Source organism: Saccopteryx leptura, chromosome 2, assembly GCF_036850995.1.
Source record: "Saccopteryx leptura isolate mSacLep1 chromosome 2, mSacLep1_pri_phased_curated, whole genome shotgun sequence".
Lineage (NCBI taxonomy): Eukaryota > Metazoa > Chordata > Mammalia > Chiroptera > Emballonuridae > Saccopteryx > Saccopteryx leptura.
The window spans coordinates 86,185,343-86,196,977 of record NC_089504.1 but is presented as its reverse complement, the minus strand read 5'-3'; the positions used below and the strand labels follow the sequence as shown (position 1 = coordinate 86,196,977).

At 35.6% G+C, this 11,635-nt stretch overlaps 1 non-coding gene across 1 annotated transcript; it reads left to right on the top strand.

The window, feature by feature from the left end:
- Positions 1-1,192: 1,192 nt before the first annotated feature.
- TRNAS-GGA (transfer RNA serine (anticodon GGA)) lies at positions 1,193-1,268 on the top strand. Its single transcript has one exon. It is a non-coding gene; the product is annotated as a tRNA-Ser (tRNA).
- Positions 1,269-11,635: the final 10,367 nt, after the last annotated feature.

The window sequence follows — 11,635 nt, the reverse complement described above, 5'->3', positions numbered from 1 at the left end:
TTGACCAATATCTCTCCAATTCCCCCAAACCTGAGCCCTGGTTAGATGACATTCTAGTCCTTGTTTCTATAAGTTTGATGTATTTAGATTGCATGCATAACTGATATCATACATATTCATTTATTTAAACTAATAATATTCATAAACTACTGTCAGAATTATCATATAAACTACATTGACAAATTTCTGATAGAATTTAATTTTGGTGCATTTTAAAGATATTTATTGAGAATCTATTGTGTACCAGGAAACACACTAAGCCCCAAAAAATGTGTTATCTCCTATAAAATATATATCTCTGTCATATCTTGCAGAGTTCATTATTGTCTCTAGTTTCCAAATGAATTAATTGAGACTCAGAGTCTAAGGAATACTCAAGTGCACACAACTGAATGTGATGATATAAGATTCAAACCTAAGTCTTGCTAACAATTCCAAATTCTGTTCTCTTTTTAATAATCTTTACTTGCATTCATATTTACTCAAGGATAACAATCATAATTTTTAAAATGTACAAAAAAAAAACAGAAAAATTCATCTAAGTAAACATTTCATTAATTAAGTCAACATCTCTGCACTAATTATATTTCTATTATTACAAGGAAAGGTGACAAGAGTGATGTTGCATAAATCACGGTGACAGCCCTAATATTTTATATCATAAAGACATGGTTTTCAGAAGTTGAAAATATGTAGCACATCAAAGAAAAATATTAAGCAAAAATGTATCCTGGTTTTTAAATTACTAATCATCAATCGGTAACTTTTTGAAATTTTTGTTTAATATGCTTAAAAAAACTTGGCAACTACAATGTGACATGAATACATTTAAAACACATTATCTTTTTGAATTAAAAAATGAAACCATGTAAATATTTAATATAGCTTTGAGTGGCTTTTATTTCACATTTGCCATCCAAGTATGTACATAACAAAAAATTAATAAATTCTGCTGAGATGCCATACACTGAATATATGTTAAGAGAGAATTAAAAGTGCCATATTATTAACAAATTCAAGATATATATATCTGAACACAATAAACTGTATATATATATATATATATATATATATATATATATATATACACATACACACACACACACACATATATATATTTTCAGTTTCAAAATGACAGTGAAAATCAGTGAGTTTGGACCTATAACTCTCTTCAAAAGTGTTTCTAAATCAGGCCCTGGCCGGTTGGCTCAGTGGTAGAGCATCTGTCTGGAGTGCAGAAGTCCCGGGTTCGACTCCCGGCCAGGGCACACAGGAGAAGCACCCATCTGCTTCTCCACCCCTCCCCCTCTCCTTCCTCTCTGTCTCTCTCTTCCCCTCCTGCAGCCAAGGCTCCATTGGAGCAAAGATGGCCCGGGCACTGGGGATGGCTCCTTGGCCTCTGCCCCAGGCGCTGGAGTGGCTCTGGTCTCGACAGAGTGACGCCCGGGAGGGGCAGAGCATCGCCCCCCTGGTGGGCGTGCCAGGTGGATCCCGGTCGGGCGCATGCGGAAGTCTGTCTGACTGTCTCTCCCCACTTCCAGCTTCAGAAAAATATACACACACACAAAAAAGTAATTCTAAATCAAAAGGTTATAATCTATTTGTTTTTAATTTTATTAATGAAATTCTCCTTTTGCTGTGCCTTTAGCCCCGAAGTTAAAAAAATAACTAATTAGAATCAAGTAATAATAGTGATAACAAATTTTCATACTTATGAGACATTTAATATTATAGGAATGGGTAAAGTAAGAAAAAATGCATATAACATATTGGCTTATTATAGCCATTATATTACTTGATGTTTCTCACAAAAATGAAAGAACTCCTACCAGATAATCTATTTTGTTTTCTCTTTTTTTCTAGACATTTACCTAGTCCACATTTTTCAGCCTTTCTAGCACTAATCATGTTGCCTACTATTGAGCAAAAGGAATGTGGGCCTCTGCTAGATCTGGGTCGTTAGAACCTTACATGCTGACTTTCGTCTTCCTTTACCTTAGGCCTACTTGATATAGTTAAATAAAAAAACCTTGGAAGCTATGTAGTAAAAACAGCAAAGCCCAAAGATGGAAAGAATCAAGATACTTCGGTTTCTGTAGAGGACAGATAGTTCCCCACCATTTCGAACTTGATTTAGAGTGAGAAAGGAACTTCTACTGAGGAGCCACTGAGCCATTTCACCCACAGGTGTTGTAAAGTACCAAAGGCTACAGAATTAATATTAATATTTTAGGAGGCTTGGTGAACATTTTATTAATTTGGGTTAAGAGAAATTGTGAGAATAGTCTCTGTGCTGTGTGATTAGCATAACTAGGATGGCTCTTGCCATTGTATTGTAAATGAAAAGGGAAGGAAGCATAGATTCCCTGACATTCCACCACACCTGTGGGGAAAGGAGTGAATGGCTAGCCAGGTGCAGGAAGGGAAAAGCCAAAATAAACCTTTTCTTATAGCAATGAGCCATTTGCGGGCATTTGTCCCCACGGAAACTACCTCTCTTATGTAAATGCATGTGGTTAATACATCTGACTCTGGACAGAGAGATGGTGGATGAACACTAGAAAATATAGGAAGGCCTTTTAATATGTAAAGAGATATCTTTCTACCATTGTGTTGACTTGTAAATTTTGTTCTCTCCAAAATGATGTATGGTTTGCAAATTGAACGTGGTCCTATCATGTTAAAGGACATATGACTATAACCAATAGCAGTAACGGGCTCCTAATTGCAATTTTTGCTTCTGTACTTCCCACTTATAAAACTATAAAAACTAAGTAGAACAAAGGGCCGGCGCGCTCTCCGTCAGATTTCTGTCGGAGTTCCCGCCGCTTGGCTAAGCTAGACAATAAAGCTTTAATGTGTAAACGACGGACCTTGCTTCTGTCTTCCATAATTCGGGTCCATCCGAATTTGGATTAACACTACTAAAAGCCTCTGAAATTGGAGGACTTGATTGTTATAGCACCTATTGTTGTTACCCTATTAATATTATCATTCTCATTTTAACAGCTATAGGAATTGAAAACTAGGTCACAGATAACTTTCTTGCCTTGGTAGAATCTATCAGATTTTATCCTTAGATTGTGGGGTAAGAACATGCACTTCTTTTCCAGGCACCACTCTGTAAGAAATGAAACATTAATTTATAGGTACTCTCTGTGCACTTTAAGCTTCTGTGTTTGTGTGCGCATGTGTGTGCATGCATATATTGATATCTTGTGTAGTTATTTTTGTTTATTTTGGTCAGTGCAGTTGTACACATACTATAATCCAAAATATTTTGCATATTTTCTACTTTCTTTTTTGAGTATTATCAGTGCTAGTCTACTCTACTATTTACCCCTTCACCTCTATCAACATACTCTCTGATTTTGTACACTTTTTCTTGCTGGCATCTCCTGATTCGTTGTTCTCTATTTTCAGTCCTCTTTAATGATTTTTAGTTGCTGGTGCTCACAGATTACAAAGTTTTTTTTTTTATGAACAAAAATAATTAAAAGGCTTAGAGTCATTCTCAGCATAGGTTTTATAATTGGGATTCTAGTAATGAAGGGACAAAGAGCTAATAAAGAAATAGGTTAATAGGCTGCAAAGGCTGACTGTTTCACTTCTTGTTGATAGGGTAATGGATTGGAAATAACTGCATGAAGTATAGAGAAGGAAATCCTCCATAAAGTTCTATAACGTGACAACAATTTAGCATGGGGACATAATAAAGCCACATATCCGCAATTTGTGTATTTATAAACTTAGCCCCATCAGCATCTTTCTCTATCCCCTTTTTCGTCAGTAGCACAGCTACTTCCTCAGTTAGAAAACCATAATGGATCTCTATATCATACAGAGTTTGGAGGACTTATTCATTTTTTTCTGCAAAAGTTAAATAAAGTGCAAAACTTTCAGCCCATCAATCCTTTAGCAAGCTGTCCAAGGTGACATTTCATTAGCACATTTTGTCAGTGGATAAATCATACAGCATGCTCTGAAGGGAAGGTGGAAAACATCTAGTCCTTTTTCATTAGATCCATCTGAACTTGAACCACTGGAGATAACATACAAAAAGCACATGAGACAGAAGAAGCGCTATCCTGTCTATAAACTGCATTAATCATTCATTCCCTTCAGAGTGTCTTAAGTCAGTGCCATGTCTCTGGTTAAACCCTAAACTGGCTATTCAATTTTGAGCTGCATGACAGATACATTTCAAGGAAAATCAGAGACATAACGACTCCTGCCAGGCTTGATAAAGTCCTCATTCATCAATTAAGAGGTTCCAATAAACTAAGATGGATACAGAAAAATAAGGAAACTTCCATGATAACACTTGTTGATCCCCCCCCCTCCCACTTTTTTGGTTTGCTGAATTCCTGGGAATAAGAATCACAAAGGCCTATTGAAATGACTGAATATGGAAGGAAGGCAGTCCTATCACTGAGTAACTAGAATTCCTTTCTAATTCTGCCTAGATGGAGCTCTGTGGTGGTGACAATGAACTACTCGGAGACTAGATGAAATGTTCCAAGGGGAGGGGAAGCAACAGCCCCAGTCAGCAGATTAGAGAACTGAAGCCCGTCCCTAGTCTTACTCAGATATTTATTAACCAGTCCAAATAACTCAAGGAAGCAGACAGCAGAAGTTTTCAGGGGGTGAAGTAAAGGACGAGAAACATGCTGACTTCTAATCTCTGTTCTGAGAGTTTAAACATTTTCTGTTACTGAATTTATCCTGCTGTTTTGCTCTTTCCAGCACTCACTGTTTCCAATATGATCAGAGAGGCCCTTGGACTATCATCTGCTCAGGGGTTTTGCACTAATTCACCTCACTGTCTCTAACTGTTATTCTAAATCTGCATATTTTCAAAACATATTCCTACAGAGCTCTATTCAGAATCAGCTGGTAAAAATAATTTTTATTTAGCATCTTTGTAATTCTCAAATGAAATAGTTCTAATCCACTTAAAGTTCTCCTTTCTTTTTCTCTTTCAACATGAATATCTGAGGAAATAGGAGTTTGTTCCCTGGCCTCCTGATTTCAGTTTTGTTGGATCAAATTAGAGTGTTAGAAATGTTCCCAGTTCTAAACCGCTACAGTGTCAAAATGTTTCTGAAATATATGCTTGAATGTAAATTTTTGTTCTATAATACTATCCAGGGTATATTTCAAACCGAAAAATTTTTCTGTTCATAAGATATACAGCATTTTCATTAAGCAAATTATAGAAGTGAATAAAAATTTATTTAAATAAAAGGTTTTAAAAAAATAAATAAATAAAAATAAAATATTTGGTCAATTTCTAAGTGTATTATAAAAAGTAGCCAGTAGCACTAAAAAGTGTTTAGTATCACTGAGGTCAAAATTTTTAGAAGATAATGCTAAATCCATGAGAAAAAGGAAATCTAATTTGCATTCCTTATTTATAGGGACCCATAGAACTAATCAAACAACAGATATATCCAAGATCTCATTGCGCCAAATGTAATATTTGCAATGTTATGAAACTGCATCATGATTAAACTTTTTCAAATTACTTCCAACTGCTTTCTTTTCTATTCTAATGGTTTTTAATTTGTGCTCCTAAGAGTGTCATGTGGTTACTCCTCAGGTGTGTCTAGAGCAACAGGAGCAAATGGAAGCTTCGGTGTTCCCGGGAGACCTCCAACACCAATGAGAAACTGTACTTTACACATAGAACTTTCTCATAAAAGTTTCTTTGAGAAAAATTCTGCAGCTAAGAATCATTAGAAAAACACTGTAATAATTACAATTAAGGATATTTTATTTCATTCACTGTCACAGGACATTATTTTAAAAATACAAGTGGAAATTTGCATATCTAAGGCTAAGCTAACTACAGCCTCAGAAAATTTGGATGAAATATCTTTATTGCATCAATAAAATTACTGAAATTGATTTGATAATCAGCAGCATAGTCAACACCAGTCTATTTATAAAAGTGATTAATTAGCCTTGGCCAGTTGGCTCAGTTGTAGTCAGCCTAGTGTGTGGATGTCCTGGGCTCAATTCCTGGTCAGGGAACACAGGAGAATTGACCACCTGCTTCTCCACCCTGCCTCTTCACTTCTGTTTCTCTTCCCACAGTCATGGCTCTATTGGTCTGAGCACATTGTCCCCAGACACTGAGGATGGCTTCATGGAGCCTCTGCCTCAGGCACTAAAAATAGCTTGGTTGCAAGCATGGCCATAGATGGGGAGAGCATCAGCACTAGATAGGGGTTGCTGGGTAGATCTTGGTCAGGGCACATATGGGAGTCTGTCTTTCTATCTCCCCACCTCTTGCTTTGAAAAGAAAAAAAAACTGATCAATCATGTTTTGTTAGTAAGCAGACTCTCCAAATGTTCCACCCACCTGGGCATTTTGTCTTATTGAATAGAATTTAAATGTCATCTCATTAAATTCAATGAAAAACAAAAAAAATCCAATTAACTATTTTTTTACCTGAAAAGAAAAATAAAAGTATCTTAATCTTCTGTTTTTGTGAGAGTAAATAAACATTTACATATTTTGATCTCTGAGACCTATAACTTATATTTGTTCAATGATTTTTAATTTTTATAAAGTGCTTTTATGACAATTTAATTTTATTTTCACAATAATGTAAATTTTATATAGAGTCTATTCATGATAACAAGTTTTATTGCCCAAGTACATATAATCAATAAGGTGGCAAAAATAGAACCTGATCTCATTCATCTGCCTTTCAGATCATGGAGTGTTTTCACATATCCTTCCCATTCGTAAATGGGTCTCTGGAAGAACATATTTATGTGTGCATATTATAAATAGTTCATAGTCACATAGTTATAGATTAAAAAAGAGTGGTAGAATATAGACCAAAAGAGGAAGTCTAGGAAACTTCAGACACACCATACCCAAAGTCATTTAGTCTACTTCATATAACCCTAACAACAACAAGAATAACATCCTCCAATATGAACAATTTTCTTCATGTCTTGTATGAGCCAATAGTAGTCTATTTATACTCTGGGCAAAAATATTCCCAAGACAAGACATTAATTAAACAAGTAGATTTTGCTTGAAAAGATCTTGGTATATACTCTTATTCAAAATTTATTTAAATAACAAAAATATTAAGATATATACTAAACAGATATTCTCTCTTCCCTATTTTTTTGCATATCTGAGATTTAAACTGTGTTATAATGGTGCTTAGGATGAACTCACTTACTATGACCTGGTAACAGCATAGCCTAATGAGAAAAATCATTTGGTTGAAAAATACAGCTCCTTAATCGCTGACACTGCAAACTAAAAGTAATAAGTTATGGTATACGAGTAAAAATATTTTATTACTGGTATAAAAACCAATTTTGATAAAGCCAACAAGCAAAGCATTATAATAGAGAATGCTTCACTAAATCCAAGGGCCAGGATACAGATGATCTCATGTTTAGACTGTGTTGATTTGTTTTATATGTCAAACTACTAGGTCATGGGGTGCTCAAATTAAACACTAGGTAGGTGTATCTGTAAGGGAATTTCTGAATGATATTAGCCTTTCAATGAATGGATGCATTAAAGTGAATAACCGTCCCCAATGTTGGTGTGCAACATCTAATTTGTTGAAGGTCTGAATATAACAAAAAGCTGCAGAAATGAGGATTTATTCACTTTCAGCTTGCTACAGTTGGGACATCTTTTCTTATTTTTTCTGCTCTGGACTAGAATTTACTATCAGCTCTCCTGGTTCTCAGACCTTCAGACTTGGACTGGAACTACATACCGATTCCCTGGGTGTTCATCTTGCGGATGGCAGATCATAAGGCTTTCCAGCTTCCACGATCCTGTGAGCTAAATTCTCATAATCCCCCTCTCGCTATATATACTGCTAACAAAAATTAGGGGATATTTTATTGCTTCATATTCATTTAGAAATATCCCCTAATTTTTGTGAGCAGCGTATATATAATCTAGATATAGATGATGTAGATATAGATGTAGATATAGAACAAACAGAGAAAGAAAAATTGAAATGAAATAGAGAAGAATATGAGAAATTGGATAAATATATGTAAACTGTAAATAAATATATGTCTCCTATTGATTTTGTTTCCCTGGAGAAGCCTGACTAATACAGGGTCTAAAATTACACTTAAAGATCTGAGCAAATAATATTTGTCTTTCTCTCCTCTTGACTTCTTTCTGCTTATCTCACCTTTCTCACTTTGAACCTTTGCTTTTCCTTCCTATATTAATTATGTTCTCCATATTTATTGCTGCTCTGCAATGTCAAGTTTATCCATTAAGATTCCAGGTACACACACTCAGTAGTCAGTCTGACGTTTCAATTTCAATATTGCAGAAGAGAACGACTAGTTCCGTTTGAGTTAGTCATTAGTGTAAACGTCTAGTTAGCTAGTGCTGGTGGAGACATGGGACTCACTTTTGTCATCACTAACATGGCTACCAGAGTTTACTCCTTCAGCTGGGGTGGGGTGGGGAATGGGGCTGGAGGACAGAAAGCAGCACGAAGAGAAGGGAGACAGGAGGTATTACATATATACATATACATATATGTATATATTTGCTACACAGATGTGACAATTGCTCTATCCTTATCCACATTTCCTAATATATTAGTACTTTGGAAGCGACACAGGAAAGAACAAAACAGATTTGAATGCAGGCTTGTGGAAGACTGTAATGCTAGTGGTTGAGGTCAGGCAGGTTCTCACTGGATTCTGGCAGATGGTAGAGAAACTGCAGAGCTGGAAACTGTTGGGCCATACCTGTTTATTGGAAGCTTGCAAAAATAGGTGAGTGAATAAACAGAAAAGGTAAAGGGCTAATAAACACAGGAAAGCTAGTTTTTTACAGTAAAAGGCAAGGGAACAAGAAAACTGCATCTCCCCGAGGAGGGAGAGCAATCTGAGAGAATCCCCGTGGAGGGAAAGTACCTGCTTTATGTACCAATTAAGCAAAGCGCTTGCAGCCTGTAAACCAGCGAGCAAGCCTAACAAGCTGCTTCCCCACAAAGAGTTAGGCTTCTAATAAGAGAATCACAGTAAAGCAGGATGAACTCTCTGATGAAGGCAATCACTTGATTTAGTGAGGCCTGAGGAGGAGTACCAACTGAATTCAGGAGAGTGAAACAAACTCTTCTGAAGTGATGATGACTCCAAGCCTTCCCTTTATTGCAAACACATCCTCTTAAACAAGGTAAAAAGGCCCTGCTGTTGTGTATTAAATAATTGGTCCGGCATTCCTTCCAGCTGTATAAGTTTTCATGAAAACTAAATATTTGGGCTTCAGTAAATCCATGGTAACCAACAACATAACAATTCTCATTGTGGAGTTAAGAAATTGCCTTATATAACTAAAGCTATCACCGAGTGCACATATATGAAAGGAATTAATGTCTTAATCTATAAACCTGTCTCATAATTTTTTAGGTTTATTTTACTGCATAATTATACTTTGTTTAGACATATTGCAATAAAATCGAGGCAGCTCCATGGATGCCAGTCTCTGCAATTCTCTCTCTCTCTCTCTTTTTTTTTTGCCTCAATCCTGTAATTATAGCTGAGTTTGAAAAAATTTATCATAACTGTAGATATGAATAAACCACAGTGGAGTTTTATGAAAATATCTGTATTTTCACAATACTTTACATTTCACTATAATACAAAATAAAAAGTATAGTAAAATTTTGTTTCAGTGTTTTCTTCTTTAAGAGTAGATATATTGCATAGGTACATGATGTAAGAAAAAGTTTCATTTTCATATATGTACCTGCTGTTTAAATATTTTGTTAAACTAAAATGTTTAAATGTTTCTGGACTGACAAAATGACAAAATGAAAAGGCTGTGTTGACGGTACTGTTTAAGTTTAAAGTAAACTTTATATGAAATGTCAAGCTACTGGGACACTTGTTAGTAGAAAAGCTCTGTTAAAAAATAGCAGAAACCAATTACTTGTTGTGGGGCAGCTGTGTTAGGCTTGCTCACTGGTTTACCGTCTGCAAGCCCTTTGCCTGATTAGTGCTTGGGCACGTGGCAGCACCATGTGTTTGTATGGTCTATATAAGGCTATGGATGCTTGAGTTTACGAAAGATATGAAATTGTAGATGCATGGATTGTCTGCCTGCCATTGTGAGGGGCTATTTTTCTCTTTGTTTGCCTGAGGAGGCAGTATCCCCTGCTTATGTGCTTGCCCACTTTCATGAGACTGTATTAAACAAAATGGCCCAATGCTTTCTGGTTCTGCAGTTTTTCTACCATCTGCCTGAATTTAGTGTGAACCTGCCTGGCCTCAGCCACCAGCATTACACTTATCTTCCAATAAAATGTACAAATCAAGAACCTCTATATATCTAACACTGTGGATGAGAAAGTACTAGAACATATGGTCTTTATTCTCATGGCAACCCATTGTTCCATTATACGGCCCTAATTTATTACGTTCTCCTTTATTTTGCTTTCCTAAAGTAGCTGTCTATTCTTTTCAGGTGTTTCTCAAGCAATGTATATGGTCTACCGGAAAGTTCTGTCCGTTTTTGGAATAAAACAAAATACAAATTTTTCTTACCGTCAATAAACTTTATTAAATAATATAATTGCCATTATGATTAATGATTTCTTGCCAGCGTGAGGGCAATTTGTATATCCCATTTTTGAAAAATGTTTTATCTTTTGATGCAAAATATTGAACCAGTGCTTGTTTGATATCTTCTTCATTTTTGAATTTTTTGCCCTTCAAAAAATTTTGTAAGGACAAAAACAAGGGATAGTCGGAGGGTGCTAAGCCCGGGGAATATGGTGGATGCGACAGAATTTTTTGACGAGTCCCCAGAGCAGCATGTGGCCTGGCATTATCATGATGCAGTATGATGTTCTTCCTATTGAACATCGCCGTCCTCTTTTCTTGTATTGCTCTCTTTAAATTATCTAGTTGCTGACAGTACTCCTCCGAATTGAGCTTTTTGTTTGGTTTTAAAAGCTCATAATGTATTGGTCCTCGAATGTCCCACCATTTACACACATTCTTTTATTCAGAGTCAAATTTTGTTTAGAGGTGGAAGGGCTCTAAACACTCATTAAAGCATGTGTTGGAGTAGGAGAAGGGATCTGATGTTACAGAATAAAAAGACACACAAGCCTGAAATTGCTCTCCATGAAGATGTGCTGAGAAAGGAGTTAAAAAATTTAACCAATAAATAAAATTAAAACATTCATTTTTACATACTGATAGAAACTATTGTTTCTTAAAAAGGAAATTTCCTTAGAATAAAACCAGAAACTTTAAAGAAATGTGTACTTAATATATTACTCCTAACTCCCTTCAGGTGTTCATTTACTCTCATCTGCTTTTTAGATAAATTTCACCAGAATAGTTCAGTGGCCTCCTATTTAGGATCCTCTTTACAATACATTATTTCACATGTTCAGGTTCCCCAAAACATATGTAGGCAAAATTCAAACAAATAGATCTTTACTATCAATGTTCTCTGTTTATTATGTATCTATTTGAATGCTTATATCCTTCTGGTTTGTGCTTCTATTAAAATGTATGTCCTGTCCAAAAAAAAAAAAAGCTTTAGTTTTAGTTTCTTAAATACCTGACTTTAAGTAAGCTGAGCTGGACACACTAGAAA